Consider the following 19118-nt stretch of genomic DNA (forward strand, 5'->3'; position numbering starts at 1 on the left):
ATGTATGCTCACATAACATTTTTAACACATATTTCCGCATTTACAGACCCTCTTTTAGGAATTATCTAAATTACTCAATTTTTCGTGTGTTATGGCCCGTGGATCTAGCGCCCGCGAGAACCAAAATTGTTTTCTCAAAAAACTTTATGAGGACCTCCGTATTAAGTTGGGGAACCACCACGTTTACTCATACCATTTTCTTAACGCTTATTTCCGCATTTACGGACCCTTTTTCAGGAATTACCACAAAGCCTTGATTTTTCGTGTGTTATAGCCCATGGATCTGGCAGCCAAGAGCACCCAAAATATTTTTTTTCAAAAAACTTTATAAGGACCTTCGTAATGAGTTGGTGAACCCCTATGTATACTCGTGCTACTTTTTAACGCCTATTTCCGCATTTACAACTTTTTTTTTAGGAATTATCCATATTCCTTGATTTTTCGTGTGTTATAGCTCATGGATCTGACGTCCCGGAGGATCCAAAAAAATTTCTCAAGAAAGTTTATGAGGACCTTCGTAATGAGTTGGAGAACCACCACGTATACTTATATCATTTTGTTAACGCCTATTTCCGTATTTACAGACCCTTTTTTAGAAATTACTCAAAATTCTCAATTTTTTCGTATATAGCCCATGGATTTGAAACCCGGAGCACCTAAAAAAATTTATCAAAATTTTTTATGAGGACCTCCTTAATGAAATAGAGAACCACCACTTATACTCACATCATTTCTTCAACGCTTATTTCCGCATTTACATGCCCTTTTTTAAGAATGACCCAAAATTCTCAATTTTTTATGTTTTATAGTTCATGGATCGGGCACCCCGGAGCACCCAAATTGTTTTCTCAAAAAAATTTACGAGGACCTTTGTAATGAGTTTGGGAACCATAACGTATACTCACACCATTTTTTTAGTGCCTATTTCCGCATTTACATGCCCTTTTTTTTTTGGAATTACTCTTTTTTTTTTCATGTGTTTTGTCCCATAAAGTTAGCGCCCCGCAACACCCAAAAAACAATTTCTCAAAAAACTTTATGAAGACCTCCATAATTAGTTGGGGGAAAACCACGCATACTCACACCATTTTTAACGCATATTTAGACATTTACGGGCTCTTTTTTAGGAATTACCCAAATTTCTTAATTTTTCGTGTGTTATAGCCCATGGATCAGACGCCCTGAGCACCCATATTTTTTTTCTCAAAAAACTTTATAAGGACATCTGTAATGAGTCACGAAACACCACGTATAGTCACACCATTTTTTTAATGCCTATTTTCGCATTTGATAGCACTTTTTTAGGAATTACCCAAAATCTTTGATTTTTTGAGTATTTATACCCCATGGATCTAGCACCCACGAGAACCCAAAATTTTTTTCTCAAAAAACACCACGAGAATGTCTGTAATAAGTTGAGAAACTACCACGTATACTCACACCATTCTTTAACGCATATTTCCGCATTTACAGGCTCTTATATAGGAATTACCAAAAATTCACGATTTTTCATGTGTTATAGCCTATGAATCTGGCGCCTCGGAGCATTAAAAAAAATTCTCAAAAAACTTTATGAATACGTCTATAATGAATTGGGAAACCACCACGTATACTCACACTATTTTAACTCATATTTCAGCATTTACAGGCCCTTTTTTTTAGGATTTACCCAAATTCCTCAATTTTTCGCGTGTTATAGCCCATAGATCTAGCGCCCCAGTGCACACAAATTTTTTTCTCAAAAAATTTTATAAGGACCTCATGAGTTGGGAATGACCACGTATGCTCACACCATTTAATAAACACCTATTTTCACATTTACATGCCATTTTTTAAAAATTATCCAAAATTCTTAATTTTTCGTGTGTTATAGCCCATGGATCTCGCATCCCAGAGCAATAAAAAAAATTCTCAAAAAACATTTTGAGGACCTCCGTAATGAGTTGGGGACCTACCACTTATACTCACACCAATTTTAATACGTATTTTCGCATTTACATGCCCTTTTTTAAGAATTACCCAAATTCCTTAATTTTTCGTGTGTTATACCCATGAATCTAGCGTCTCGAAGCACCAAAAAAAAATTCTCAAGAAACATTATGAGAGCATTTGTAATGAGTTGGGAACCACTATGTACACTCACACTATTATTTTAATGCCTATTTCCGCATTTATAGGCCCTTTTTCGGGGATAGCCCGAAATCCTCAATTTTTCTGGTGTTATAGCCCATGGATCTGGCACCCTGGAGCACCTAAAATTGTTTTTTCAAAAAACTTTATGAGGACTACCGTAATGAGTTGGGGAACCACCATATATATTGAAACCATATTTTTAACGCTTATTTTTGTATTTACAAGACTTTTTTTTAGGAATTGCCCAAAATCCTCAATTTTTTTGTGTATTATAGCCCATGGATCTTGAGCCCCGGAGCACCCAAAATTTTTTCCTCAAAAACTTTATGAGGACCTCCATAATGAGTTGGGAAACCACCACGTATACTCACACCATTTTTAACGCCTATTTTCGCATTTACAGACCCTTTTTTAGAATTACCCAAATTCCTTGATTTTTCATGTGTTATAGCCCATGGATCTGACACTCCAGAGCACCCAAATTTTTTCTCTCAAACTACTTTATGAGGACCTCCATAATAATTTGGGGATCCACCACATATATTGAGACCATTTTTAACGCCTATTTCTGTATTTACAAAACTTTTTTTTAGGAATTGCCCAAAATCCTCAATTTTTCGTGTGTTATAGCCCATGGATCTTGAGCCCCGGAGCACCCAAAATTTTTTCCTCAAAAACTTTATGAGGACCTCCATAATGAGTTGGGGAACCACCACGTATACACACCATTTTTAACGCCTATTTTCGCATTTACAGTCCCTTTTTTAGAATTACCTAAATTTTTCAATTTTTCATATATTATAGCCCATGGATCTGACACTCCAGAGCACCCAATTTTTTTCTCTCAAAATGCTTTATGAGGACCTCAATAATGATTTGGGGATCCACCATGTATACTCCGACCATTTTTAACACATATTTTTGTATTTACAAGCCCTTTTTTAGGAATTACACAAAATTCTTGATTTTTCGTGTATTGTAACCCATGGATCTAGTACCCGGAGCACCTAAATATTTTTTCTCAAAATACTTTATGAGTACATCCATAATGAGTTGGGGAACCACTACGTATGCTCACACCATTTTTATAATAACTATTTCCACATTTACAGGCCTTTTTAGAAATTACCAAAAATCCTCGATTTTTCTTGTGTATAGCCCATGGATCATGCACCCCGGAGAACCCAAATTTTTTTTCTCTAAACAATTAATGATAACCTCTGTATTAAGTTTCGAAAACACCACGTATACTCACATCATTTTATTAACGCCTATTTTCGTATTTACAGGCCTTTTTTTTAGGAATTACCCAAAATCTTTGATTTTTCGTGCGTTATAGCCCAGGGATTTGGCGCTCTGGAGCACCGAATTTTTTTTCTCAAAAAACTTTATGTGAACCTCCGTAATGAGTTGGGGAACCATTATGTATACTGACACCATTTTTTTAATGCCTATTTTTGCATATACATGCCATTTTTAGAAATTACCCAAATTCCTCGATTTTTCATGTTTTATAGCCTATGGATCTGGCGCCCAAGAGCACCCAATTTTTTTTCTCAAAAAACATTATGGTGCGGACGTTTGCCCCTCCGGACCAACTCACGCCATTAATAAAGTCCTAACGGACGCCTACAAAAAATTTCGGCCAAAAACTCACTGGGATCCCGATTCACCAAAAAGTCATGGACTATAGCATATGTAAAACACTAAATTTGGTCATTCTCGCTTTAGGCCTCGTTTGAACTTGAAAATGAGGAAGTTTGCCCCTGCGGACCAACACACACCATTGATAAGGTCTTAATGAACGCCCACAAAAAAAATTGGGCAAAAACTCGATAGGATCACAAATCACAAAAAAGTTGTGGACCATAGCACACGAAAACTGATAAATTTGGTCATTTCCACTCTGAGCCTTGTTTGAATTTGAAAATGCGGATGTTTTCCCCTCCGGACCAACTCAAGCCGTTAATAAGGTCATAATGGACACCGATAATTTTTTTTAGCCAAATACCCGCCAGAATCTCAGATCACCAAAAATACATAGATTATAGCACACGTAAAATGGTAAATTTGGTCATTCATCTCTAGGCATCCTTTAAACTTGAAAATGTGGATGTTTTCCCCTCTGTACCAACTCGCGCCATTAATAAGGTCTTAACGGACGTCTACATAAAATTTTGGCCAGAAACCCGTCGGGATCACGAATCACAAACAATCCATGGACTATAGCACACGTAAACCGGTAGGTCATTCCCACTTTAGGGCCCGTTTGAACTTGAAAATGCGGATGTTTTCCCTATAGACAAACTCATGTCATTAATAAGGTCTTAACGGACGTCCACAAAAAAGTTTGGCCAAAAACCCGTCGGATCACGGAACACAAAAAATTCATGGACTATAGCACACGTAAAATGATAAATTTGGTCATTTCCATTCTGGGCCTCATTTGAACTTGAAAATATGGATGTTTGCCCCTCCAGACCAACTCACGCCATTAATAAGGTCTTAACATATGCCCACAAAAATTTTCGGCCAAAAACCCACCTGGATCATGGATCACCAAAAATCCACGGACTATTGCACACATAAAAAAACGGTAAACTTAGTCATTCCCGCTCTGAGCCTCGATTTAACTTGAAAATGCAAATGTTTTCCCTCTCGGACCAACTCACGCCATTAATAAGGTCTTAACGGACACCCACAAAAAAATTGGACCAAAAACCCACCAGAATCACAGCTCACAAAAAAATCATGAATAATTATATAATTATATATATATATATATATATATATATATATATATATATATATATATATATATATATAAACTAATATTTTCTTTCACATTCACAGATGAAAGGACTAATGAGAATAAGATGAAGGGTACTTACACTTGCAATTTTGATTTTTATATATATAATTAATTTTCATATGTCTGATAGTTATTATGTTTTCATCATTATAACAAGTAACTATTTTGTTTTATCTTTAAAGGTGTATACATGAAATTGACAATGATTGACTAGGCATTTTAACTAAGACATATGTTAAGCTAATTTTCGTGCAATTTTAACAAAATACTACTTTTATTCTATGATAACTAATTGATATCTATGCGATGGTAAAAAATTGTATAAGAAAATATTATACAATATATGTAGACTATAAACAACTGTCGATTATAGTATTAGTGACCGAAGTAATAAAATATCATACTAAAGAAACTTTTCTATCTCTCTTCAGAATTAAGGGTAGCATTTCAACTTCACTTAATAGTAACTTTCAATGTGATGTACTTTGCAACAACAATGCATAACGATTGTACTATTCATCATTTGAGCATGTATCCTCCCCTTTCAATTTTCGTAAAACTTACTACACTAATTCAAATATTAATTCTAATATCTTGAAAAGTTTAATTTATTAGCATGAAATACACGTACAACGCACGTGCCCAAGACTAGTAGATAAAAAGACTTAACCTTCACAGCTTTTTGCAAAAACTGTGTGTGAGACAAATAAATCTCACAAGAAAGTAATTCAGTAGACATTTCGACCTAAGAAAATGTGATACTTGAAAAACAATACTCTATTCATCCCAATTTAGGTCTCTTTATTTTTTCTCTCATCTATTCAAAAGTCTCTTTTATATTTAGTAAATTTTTCGATTTCGATACTCTACCTCGCTAATCTAAGACCACAAAATTGAAATAACTATACACATCTTTAATTTGATACCACAAAATTCAATATCAAATTTTTTCAAAAAGATAAAAAAAATTGAGTGTTGAAGCTATGATTAAATGTATCTTTTACACTTGAAAAGAAAATCTAAATGTTTGTGAGTGAAAATAAATGTTCAAAGACCATTCAAACTTTTAACATTTTTTATTATTGGAGATTTAAGAAGAAAGATTAATTGACTAACCTAGGATCTCACAACAAGAGACAGATAGGATTAGAGCATAGTTATATAAGCACTAGTTTCTGAATACGTACATTGTATGTGTCCTATGCATTGCACGTGTGTCTCATGTGTTTCTTGTGTGTCTCATGTGTTTCACGTGTGTTCCATGCAAATTTTTATAGACTTGTTAGAATGATTTAAATTATGAAAACACGTGTGTAATGAGTGATAAAATGCAACAATTACAAATAAATATTTAAAAGAGTGCCAAGAAACACAAAATGAGGGCGTATTTTAATGTTTAGCAAACTTTCAATAAGTCAAAAACGGCTAATTTGAGTCTAAATAAAAATACAGACAGACGACAATCCGTATAAAATTAAATTAAAGAAGTCTAATGAAGAGAAAACACACAAAATATAGAAAAGAAAAAAATACAACATACACACCCTTCTCAAGACTTTAATGTAACAATATAGATGAAAAAAGAACCACAAAATCACTGGGCATGTTGTTGTTGTTGTTGTTGTCGACACCTTCTCCCATAATCAATCAAAATTCAAGAGTCTTCTTCATTGAGTCAAGCGAAAACATGAATAAAAAACTACAATAATGATATAAGTGCAGTGCATAACTACTTTGACTATAGAATGAGAAGGATAACATTGGGTAGAGATGTCATGAACTAAAAGATGAATTTATATAAATAAAAATGGAGGAATATCAAAAGATATCTTAAAATTTAAATTAATATTTGAAGGTTATGAATATGAAAAGCATGAGAGTTATGAAAAAATAGCAATTGATATGAGTTATTTGAGGTGAAAATATTTAAAGCAAATAAAGAAGACAATAAAAAACTAATAGTTATGTTCTTTGTATTGCATTTTATTGACATGAAAGTGGATTGGAAAGAGAGGACTTGAGCATTATATGTTCTTTGTACTGCATTTTATTGCTACCATTTTATCAATTATGTTTTTGAAAAATCATTTGGTGCAAATTTAATTAATAAAGACTTTTCATTCATTAATTTGGTGGTCAACTGTACATATTCCAACTAATTATACAGATTCAAATTATACCACATACATTTTACACTAAACTATCCAAAAACTTTCAATGTGGAATGAGTAGAATTTTGATTCTAAAAAAAAGAGCTAACTTAAAAATTATTGAGGAATAAATGGAGAAAACTAACTCTCTCTCACCCCCCACAGAATTGAGTATCTTCATAATCATGTATTATTATTTTATTTGTATTTTACTGTTTAATATTTTATTATTTAAATATTTTATAACATTTTAATCTAGTGTAGGGGTCGAATGGTAATCCAACTTTGCACTTTGGAGCTTTACACTTTTAGTAATGTATATGATGAGGATGATATATTTGTAAATTAAAATACATTGATAGATATTTAAACTTGTTGCATGAAATGTTAGATAGGTACTAGTAAGTTAGAAGGAATACATTAACGGATATTTAAATTTGCCGCGTGAAATGTTATATAGGTATTAGTAAGTTAAAATACATTAATATATATTTAAACTTCCCGCGTGAAATTTTATTTTTACCTGATAAAGAATTGAGTGGTATGACTCTAGGGAGAATCGATCACGCGCCAAGCATTAAGTTTAGTTATGGGCAATTCAACGATCAATTTATTATATATATTTAGTTATGGGTTTCTCAACGATCAATTTATTATATAAGTAATAAATTTTTAATATAATATAATGTAATTGGACAAAATTTACCGGGTTTCTAAAAATTCTTACCCAATACCGTGGATCCACCTGTGTTTAAAACTCGAAAAGAAGAAGAAGAAAAATTGTATATGGCTTACTAGAAATGATAATTACCATAATAATAGAAAAGAGAAAATAAATGCTAATATTTCATACATACATGATATCGAATTTTTCTCACTCACGAACAAAGGGCCGAAAATGGTAGATGGACCTCAAGGAGAAGAAGAGGTAGTAGTCAACATGGTGATATATATTTGCCTTTATATCCTAGAAGGCTTGATTTGAAATATGAATTTATTTCGTCTAATCTAGTATTTCATGCTCACACAAAATACATTTTATTGATGCTGACTTATATTGAAAGGATTCATAAGAATAAGATGAAGGGTACCTACACGTGCAATTTTAATTTTTATATATATATATATATATATATATATATATATATTCATACGTTGATAGTTATAAGTAACTATTTTGTTTTATCTTTGCAGGTGTATATAGCATGAAATTGACAATGATTTATTAGCCTAAGCTAATTTTCGTACAACTTTAACAAAATATTAATTTCATTCGACGATAACTATTTGATATGTATGTGATGATAAAATAAACTGTGTAAGAAAACATGATACAATATTTGTTGATTGTGTACAACTGCTGACTATAGTATTAGTGACTGAAGTAATAGAATACAATGCTAAAGAAACTTTTCTATCTCTCTTCAAAATTTAGGACAGCATTCCAACTTCACTTGATAGTAACTTTCAATGTGGTGTACTTTGCAACAACAATGAATAACGATTATACTATTCATCATTTGAGCATGTGTCATTTTCAGTGGCGGATTCAGGATTTTTAGATTGTGAGTGCTTCTTTAGCTATCAATGACAAAATATAAGAGCACAAATTTAATATTTGTGTTAAGAAAGACGATCATATTTAAATATGATAGCGGAAAAAGTCAATAAAAAATACAATAAAAATTATTACGGATAAAGAAAAAAATGAAGAGGAAAAGTTTTTTTAATAATATTTAGTTTAGAAAAAGTTAGCAAGAGGGCATAGAGGGTAAAAAGAACAATCAGCATAAAGAGAAAAATAAAATAAAAAATAAAATTGAAATAAATAAGTAGAAAGAGGAGAGAGTAGGATTAGAAACTAAAATGTGCAAAGAGGGAATTTGAACCCAAGAATATATATAATTCGATACGCAGTTAATGGGTGCTCGAGCACCTCAAAGGGACCATGTGGGTCCGTCCCTGATCCTTCACTTTCAATTTTAGTACGATTCATTACACTAATTCAAATATTATTTCTAATGTCTTAAATAGTTTAAATTAATTAGCATGGAATACACGTGCAATGCACGTGCCCAAGACTAGTAGATAAAAAGACTTAACCTTTACAATTTTTTGCAAAAACTGTGTTAGACAAATAAATCTCAAAAGAAAGTAATATTGTAGACATTTCGACCTAAGAAAATGTGATACTTGAAAAAACAATATACTATTCATCCCAATTTAGGTATCTTACTTTTTTTTTCCATCTATTCAAGAGTGTCTCTTTTTATATTTAGTAAACTTTTCAATTTCAAATTCTACCTCACTAATCTAATTAATAACACAAAATTGAGATCACTATACAGATCTTTAATTTGATACCACAAAATTCAAAATCGATTTTTTTAAAAAAAAAAATTATTGAATGTTGAAGCTATGATTAGATGTATCCTTTACACTTGAAAAGAAAATCTAACGTTTGGTGTGAAGGATAACTTAAAATAGTCCTGAGATTAAATTATAGTGCCACTTAATTTGTTGTTTGGTTGGCAAGTCTGGGATAACTTATTTCGAGATTAATAATTAGTACCGAGATAAGTTATCCCTTCCCATGAGTGGTATAGTAATCCCGGGATAACTTATCCCGGGATAAAATGACTAAATGACAAAAATGTCCCTTTAAACACTTTTTATATATTACTTTTCACATCCATGAAGGATATTTTTGTAAACTTATATGTTGTTCTTAAGATTTATTATTTTGAATACAACAAACCAAACACTCAATAAAAAATAATCTTAGCATAACTTATCCCATCATAACTAATCACATCATAACTTATTCCATCATAACTAATCCCATCATAACTTGAATTCAAACCAAACGACTCCTCTATTCAATTCATAACTAGGATCTCACAACAAGAGACAGATAAGATTAGAGCAATTGAGAGAGAAAATGAGAAATGTCGTCAAAATTGATTTACACACACAGCCGCACAAAATCAGAAACAAAAATTGAAATTTTCTTATTAGTTTTTTATTTTATATATATATATATATATATATATATATATATATATATATATATTTATTTATTTTAATTAAAAAAAACAAAGCTAAATTAGCACTCAAAAGATAAAAGCAGTACTCATATTATTGCACAAAAATAACTTATCACTTAATTGAACACAACCCAATAGAGAATTCATCAAAATTAATAAGGCATAAGCATTAAAACTTTCGATAATGATGCAAGAAATAATTGCACGTTATATAATTTTATTTCTAAATTTAATGATATAAAAGGTTCAAACAAATTTCAATGTTATAATGTCAAAATTAAACACACATAAATTCGAGCAACTTTATAACATTGATTTTCTCTTCTTCTTTTTTTCTTCTTGTGCGTAGATGGTGTAGGGGAATGTATATAGGAGGGTTTGGTAGTAGTTAGGATAAATGGGGAGTACGTGCACAAAAATTTAAGTATATACAAATTATAATAATAAAAATTAGCTAATTATTTTGAATTATTAAAAATATAAGAAAAGTTAAATAACTAATCTAAAAATATAATTAGGAGACAATAGCTTATTTAATTTATCAAATCTAAATTTAAAACAAAACATATATTTTTTGAATATTTTCTTCTCTTTTTAAGAAATTGAAAACAAAACATAGCCTAAAACATGATTCTATTTTTTTGTGATTTTCAAATATTTTAAAATAAACGTACTAAAATAAGATAAGAATCAAAATATCTAATTTAAATATAAAAGAACTATTTAACCCCTAAATATGGTTTAAAACTTTAAATTCGGTCAAAAATTATGTGTCTACAATAACTTGTCTTAAACCCAAACGATTCCCAACTTTCTAAAAATAAACACCCAAATTTAGCCTTATTCGACAAATAAACACTTCAAACTTTGAGTCTGCACATCTAGATAGCTGAACCCATCTTTACTGTATCAATGATAATATAAACACCTCCAAAATTTATATGTAGTATCAACGATGAATGTTCTTGAGACATAGCATGGATGAGTTGGAATGCTTTGTTGTTAGTTGAAATCAAATTCAAATATCTAAATATGCAGTATTTTTATTTTTTTTAAAAAGTGAATTTAACTTTCAAGCTTGGCAAACATATATACTAGTCACAAGCCAAGAAAAGGTTTTACAAAAGAGTGGCGAAAGGCCATTATCTAGTTCTTGGTAGGCTTAATATCTATTTTCCAGTAATACATTTTTTTTCATGTTTTTTCAATCATTTCCATTCTTTTCTTGTGTCTTATTAATCTTTTTGGAGATTAGGGCTTTCCAATTTGGTGTGTGTGGTGGGGTGGAGGCAACTAATTTTACTAGTGGAGTTTGGAATTGGCAGAATGTAGGCATATCTTTACCCCAGAATTATTGTTTTCGATAAACCATTGACTTGTTCTAAAAGACTAATATTTGAGTTAAACCAACCTATTAAATAACAACATACTCATTGCAATTCTATTTGTGGGGCCTAGGGAGGATAGGATGTCGGTCTTACCCATACGGTTGTGGGGGGTGGGAGTTAGAAAGGTTATTTCCAATAAACCATCAACTCGACATAAAAGACGAAGAATTTGAAATATGGTAGCAAAATATGACAACAAAATAATAAGACAATATATCAAAAATAAACTTTGACGGCAATTTATTAATGGCAATAGCTTAATTATATTACTGTTGAATATATATTTTTAGCAGCAATTACACTACCAAAGGAACCTCAATTACCAACAAAAAAATTTGTTGGCAAATTGAGTTACCAAACAAATGTCAACTTATATTAATCCGTTGCTAAAAGGCTCGTCGATAAATATTACCAACCGATTTTAATTTGTTGGTAAACTTACCAACCAAAAATCAGTTGGTAAACACCCAAAGATGTTGTTACAAAATTTTGAAACATGGCACTGAAATTTCCGTTGGTAAATTCACCAACTAATTTTTGGTTAGTATATCGTTAGTACCTTTACTAACGAATTGAAAAGGAGTTAGTAAAAAAAAATTCATTATTCAATTTCATTGGTAATACGTTGGTAATTATAGTAAATTTTTGTTGGTAATTTACCAATAAATTTAATTTATTTTTTTTTTGGTTTTCCATCCGGTGTCCGATACCCACACCGGAGCCCGACTAAATCTGAATTCACGCCGGGAATTCCCACATTGAGGACTAAAGTGCTCCCTAACAAAGGAGACTATGTACCCAAGGGGAATCGAACCTGAGACCTCTTGGTTAAGATGATGCAGTACTTACCAGTTACCACTCCACCACAACCCTTGTTGGTGATAAATTTTAAATACGTTAGTATGATTATTTATTTTTCTAATAAATTTACTAATTGATTGTTAGTTTGTTGGTAATATATCATTCAAGGCAACTTCGTATCCAAGGGAATCGAACCTAAGACCTCTTGGTTAAGGATGAAGGAGTACTTACCACTCCACCACAACCATTGTTGGTAATAAATTTTAAATACGTTAGTATGATTATTTGTTTTTCTAATAAATTTACTAATTGATTGTTAGTTTGTTGGTAATATATCATTCAAGTTCAATGTTAGGTTAGTAATTGATTGACAATATGTTCAAAATATTATTAGTTGAATGATTATCCAATAGTAAAATATTTATTAATTTATTGCATTTAAAAATCTAAGAGCACGAATATAAATCCAAAAATATTAATATCAATTTTATAAATCATATTTGAATGAAACAATGAAAAATCTATGATAACAATTTAAATTAATCTCAATATGACACATATCATTATATCAAAATTTTTAATTTGAGCACGTTTACCAAAAATATTGATCAAATCTAAATTTTGGCCAAAAGTTAAAAGTTAAAACGCCTAACAACACAAACTGAAAATGGAAGCCTTAAAACCTGAACCAACCATCCTATTAGATATAAAAATGACCTTCCAAAGCTAATCGCGCTGACGGAATTCTCATCAGAGCACGTTTACAAAAAATGTTAAGCAAAGTCAAATTTTGGCCAAAAGTTAAAAGTTAAAACGCCTAATGGTACAAACTGAATATGAAAACCTCAAAATCCAAATCAACCATCCTATAAGATGAAAAATGACCTTCCAGAGCTAACCGCGCTGGCGAAATTCAAATTTGAGCATGTTTCCCAAAAAAATTGACCTAATTCAAATTTTAGCCAAAAGTTAACAGTTAAAACACTTAATGACACAAATTGAAAATAAAAGTCTCAAAACCCGAACCAACCATCCTATGAGACCATAACTAAACTTATATGGCTAACCACGGTGACAAAATTTCAATTCGAGCACGATTACCAAAAGTATTGACTAAAGTGAAATTTTGGCCAAAACTTAAAAGTTAAAATACCTAACGGCACAAACTAAAAATGGAAGCCCCAAAATCCGAACCCTCTATCTTATTACATCAAAAATGACCTTCCGCATCTAACTGCACTGACGAAATTATCATCTGATCACGTTTATCAAATATATTGACCGAAGTTAAATTTTGGCCAAAATTTATAAGTTAAAACACCTAACGGCACACACTAAACATGAAAGCCTCAAATTCCGAACCAACCATCCTATTAGATAAAAAACGACCTTTGGAGTTAATTACGTTGATGGAATTCTCATCTGAGCACGTTCACAAAAATATTGACCAAAGTCAAATTTTGGCCAAAAACATAAGATTTAAAACACCTAACGGCACAAATAAAAAACGGAAGCCTCAAAACTTGAACCAACCTTCCTGTTAGATAAAAAATGACCTTTCGAAGCTAATGACACTGACAGAGTTCTAATCTGAGCACGTTTACCAAAATATCGACCAAAGTCAAGTTTTGGCTAAAATTTAAAAGTTAAAACGCCTAACAACACAAACTGAATATGAAAGCCTCAACACTAGACGCTGATTTACCAAAAAGTTTAACTTCAATTGATAAATTTACCAACTATTCAAATATAAGTTAGTAATTAATAATTTACCAATAAATTTTATTACAGTTGGTAATAGTTACTATTCAACTAAACATTCATATGTATTATTACCAACTAATAATTAATATGTTGGTAAATTTTACCAATGGATTAATGATCGGTTGGTATATTACCAACTATTTTAATGATGTTAGTAATTTACTAACTACAATCTTTATTCGTCGGCAAAATTTTCAACTAATTGGATATTGGTTGGCAAGTTTACCAACAAATTACATTTTGTTACTAATTTACCAACACATTTATATTTGGTTGGTAAATTTAGCAACACAATTTTGCCGTTGGTAAATGTTTGGTTAGTAATTCATTGTAATTGGTAATATGTTAATAAATTATATAAACAATATTTTGTCATATTTACCAACCGATATATACTTCGTTGGTAATATTACCAACAAAAGGTGTGCGTTAGTAATATTTCAGTTGGTAATCCATTGATAGAATGTTGCTAAATTTGGCGCCATTTTTTCCCGCCGTATTTACCAACTAAAATACTTAGTAAAATTTTGGTTGGTAATCTGTTAGAATTTCGTTGTTAAGTTTTAAAATATAATTCAGTTAGAAATATGTTGGTAATTTGTTAGTAGAATATTAACCAATTTAAGTTGTTAGTAAAATCTGTTGGCAATTTGGAGGTTTTTTGTAATGTAGCACTCTTTGTGAATGTCCCTAAAGCCTATAGTGATATAGAATCCAATGACAATTAACTAATGTCGGTAAAGACTTTAGCACTCTATCAATACATAGATTTAAGTTATTGTCATTAAAAGTTATTTTTGTTGTAGTGAAATATGAGCAGCATATAGTAGTATATATAGAAGAAAAAGAACACAGGTGGAACCATATTTAGAGTATTTTCGATACTACTCCTTTTGTTTTTAGGAGCTAACATTCGGGTTGGGGAATTAATTGGGTGCTTTTAACCTGTTAATAAGCAGAACTTAAACTCCCTTGGTTTTATTTTACTTGGTCTATATATTAGAAATAGATGTTTCATTTAATTTGTCTAATTATTTTAGCGAATTAAGAAAATTTTATTACTTTTTTTCAAATGATATCCTTAGTATTAAGTTACTACATAAAGTAATAGTAGTAGTCAAATTTAGATCAATTGCAAATTGTAATAATCATTAATAAGTTTAGTTTAATAAAATAAAACAGATCAACAAGATCAAGTAATATAAAACGAAGAAAATAATTTCGAACTCTCAGAATTCATTGTGTCCTTAAAAATTGGATATTCAAAATGATGGTATATATTCAATGTTACTATAACTTACACCATGATCATCAAAAAAAGTGGTACAGTGGATGAGATTGTTTCTCAATCTCGAGTTTGAATACAGATATTGAACACCAAAAGAAAAATAATAAAAATTAGGCGTGTCAAATGGGCGGGTTGGGTTGAAATTGGAGATATTAAAAGGGAAAATTGTACATAATGACAAACTATTAATTCAAATTAAATGGTATAACCACACTTTGATTTAATTGTGCCCTGTAGCAAACTGTTTGACAGTCGCCTCTCTCCCTCAAACTCTCGCTCGCCACTCTCCCTCTCTTGCTCGCTCTCTCTGTCGCTCGCCTCTCTCGCTTTATACAAACAAAAATGTATAAATTGTGTTTCTGTTTGTATAAAGCGATAGAAAATTGTATATACACATGCAAATACATATATCTTCGTTCTACACACATATAATTATACAATACAAATATTTCCCTGTCCAGTTCTCTTTTGCCTTTCTCTCTTTCTCACTTTATACAAAATACAATGTATAATTTATGTTTGTATAAAGCGAGAGAGAACGATATTTGATATACAAACGTTTTATTTCGATTCAATTGTATACAAATTCAAATTTTATACAGATATACAAACACATAAAATTAAATTGAGAGACTCTCAACGATTTATACAAACGAAAGGCTGACAACAATTTATACAAATGACCTGCCAGCGAAATTATACAAATCTGAAGAGGAGCCAACGAGCTATACAATTACTTCTTTTGTATTTATGTATAGCGAAATAGCCTAGTCATAGCATTTTTGCTATGGAGCGCAATTATGCAAACTTTGATATAGCATACAAATATGAATTTTGTGTTTGTTATATGTGAAAGTTGCTCATATTAAAATGGGTTGAATAGAAATTGGGTTGGGTTCTTACCCACCCAAATTTACTTTGGGCTCAAATGGGCTTAAAAGTGGGTTGGGTCTTGACCGCTTAATCTCAATAATTTTAATATATTGTTATTTAAATTTTATAACCACAATTTGAATTTCAACGCGAGAATTTAAAAATAAAATAAAATTGGAGATTAAATTGTGCTCAATTAAGGATGCTCTTAAATGAGTAAAGGCTTGAATGAGTCGAGATTGAACCCAATTCAAATTATCTCAAGCCTAATTCTTAAAATTCAGAACGAATTAGATGGGTTACTTATAATTGGGCTCATTTTTTACACCTCTAATAAAAATAGATTTTTACACCAGGAATAATCATGTAAAGATCTCAATTTTAACTATATTGCATTATACGAGATTTGTAAAAAGATTGAGCAAATCTATATACAAAAAAAGTGTTGGTAATTGACTAATTACTTTCCATAAATCAAAGATTTCTTTGACCAAATTTAATTTCAAGATTTTTTTATAAAAACTGTTCCAATGGAGAATAACTTTCTCCTATGGAAGGGAAATTAGTAGGTTCTCCTATATATTTTATCGAAATAAGTAATTTTATTTCATTTAATTAATTGCATTATTTTTTGTATGAAACAAAAATATCCCTTAAATGAACATTTTTAGGTGATTTCAGAATTTTAAAATAGTGTATCACCTATAAATTATATTTTCATACGAAATTGTTATATTTTACTTTCAAGCTAAGTACCAAGTAAAATGTTTTAAAAAATGACTACACCTTTAAGTATGTAAAATTGACATGAAAATATAATGAATGTGCTATAAAATAATTAATAGTTAAAAGTAAAATTTTAATACCAGCAATAATACAAGTAACAAAACTAATTAAGATAAATTTGGAAAGGGTACAATAAAATTTACTCAAATATTAGTGACTAAATAGTATTGATTCTTACATGAGTAATTATAATTATGTAAAGATCCCAATTTTTAAATATTTCATGATACGAAATTTGGAAGAGAATTTTAGCAAATCTCTATATAAAGAAGGGATATTTATTTGACTAATTACTTCCCACAAACCAAACAATTTCTCTAAAGTCATAACTAATTTCAAGATTTGATGACGAAAAAAATTCCAATAAACTTTATTTTGTATTTATAGAAAGAAAATTAGCGATTAATGAACTAACTATTATATATAATGTGGTAAACATCAACACTCTAAAGTAAAAAAAAGAAAACAATTATGTTATACAATATGGCCAAGACTTTGGTGACTTTGCTTTTGGTAGTCTCATTCTTGATTATTTCACAAGGTTAATACATGATCATCTATGTTCCTCTCTTTTTCTATATCTCTATATGTATTATACAATCACTTATATAGACAAAATTTAAACATAAATTATACCTCATTAAGGTTTAATTATGATGTGATTTTGAGTAAAAGAAAAAAAGTTTTAAGAAGTTTTTTTTTCAAGTGATGAAGGTTTTTCCCAAATAACATGGCGGATCCAGGCTATAATAACATGTGTAGTTGCGTGTAATGCTTTGTAATCACACGATATATATGTGGAGATGAAAGAAAATTAGATTTTATGTATACCTAATTAATTCTATCACATTATGTTGTTGATATTATATATTGGTCTTTGCATCAATTTTTTTATTAGTTATCATATTTTTTTTTAAATTATTTTTCTTTTTTATTACTATTCTGATTCGCTTCACTTGAGTCGAGAATATCTTTGAAACAGTCTTGCTAACAAACTTTGTTATGTTCAGATATGGTGACAGGACGAATATGTGATTGTCAGACTAGTCAAGATTGTGGTTTCTTGAAATGTCAAGATGCACTTGGAACTTGTGTTGGTGGGGTTTGTGTATGTTTAGCACATTCCAACACATATTCCACAAATCATGAAGGTCCCTCCTTTCTCTTACTTTATTTTATCGTAGCTTTTGTCTCGTGAAAAAAAAGGTTATCTTAAAATAAAAGGTATACTTGTATACTCCATCCTTGGAAAATGTCTACTTCAATTACATTTTTTTTAAAAAGTTTAGGCCACACTATACAAGTGTAGTTAAAAGCATAAAACATTATAGGCATATACTCTAATTAATTGTGGTTTGTAAAACTTTTTTTCTATTTCAATATTTATGTATGATTCACTATTTCATTACTAAAAAATAAGATTTAACAATGGATAAATTATGTAGTTGTAGTAAAACTCATCACTAAATCAAATTAATAATGAATTGTTGAAAAAATATATGTTAGCTATGAACAATTTAGTAACAGAATTAATTTCTTCTTTTTGTAACGATTGTTACTAGAATCATGACAAATATTGAATATTTCGTGTGCTTTCTTTCTGAAAAACCTTAGCTTATTTAATTTTTTAGCTTATCTTCTCACCTAATAATGATTGATTCATGAACGAATTGAATATTTTATTTATTTTTATTTACCTCATTTTCAACCTGCACGTATTTTATCTGACCCGTCTGTTTGCCGCTCCTAACTATATGTTAATGAATTTTGTCATCTTCAGAAGGAATAATGGAAGAATGCCCAAATCCATGTCAGAGTAGAGAAGAATGTGATTTTTTGAAATGTGAAATGGGTTTTCCAACTTGTGTTGATGGAAACTGTGTATGTTTATGAGTGACTAATTATATCTTTATTCCATTTAAGAACAAGTTAAATGCAATTATAAATTACATTACTTTGTTGCATTATGATTATAATTTTGTTTTCTATTTTTAGAAGATCTTTAGTGTTTGATGAATTTATTTTATTAGTGGAGGGGCATCTTTTATTGAGTTCTTAAATAGGACTTCATATTTA

General features: G+C 30.3%; 1 protein-coding gene across 4 annotated transcripts in view; it reads left to right on the top strand.

Annotated features, from left to right (window-relative positions):
- The window catches only part of LOC125815227 (glyceraldehyde-3-phosphate dehydrogenase, cytosolic), a 613914-nt gene that overhangs the window by 418896 nt on the left and 175900 nt on the right, over positions 1-19118 (top strand). The window lies entirely within an intron of this gene.

The sequence above is a fragment of the Solanum verrucosum genome, unplaced genomic scaffold (genome assembly GCF_900185275.1).
Source record: "Solanum verrucosum unplaced genomic scaffold, falcon-dt-bn FXZP01000085.1, whole genome shotgun sequence".
Lineage (NCBI taxonomy): Eukaryota > Viridiplantae > Streptophyta > Magnoliopsida > Solanales > Solanaceae > Solanum > Solanum verrucosum.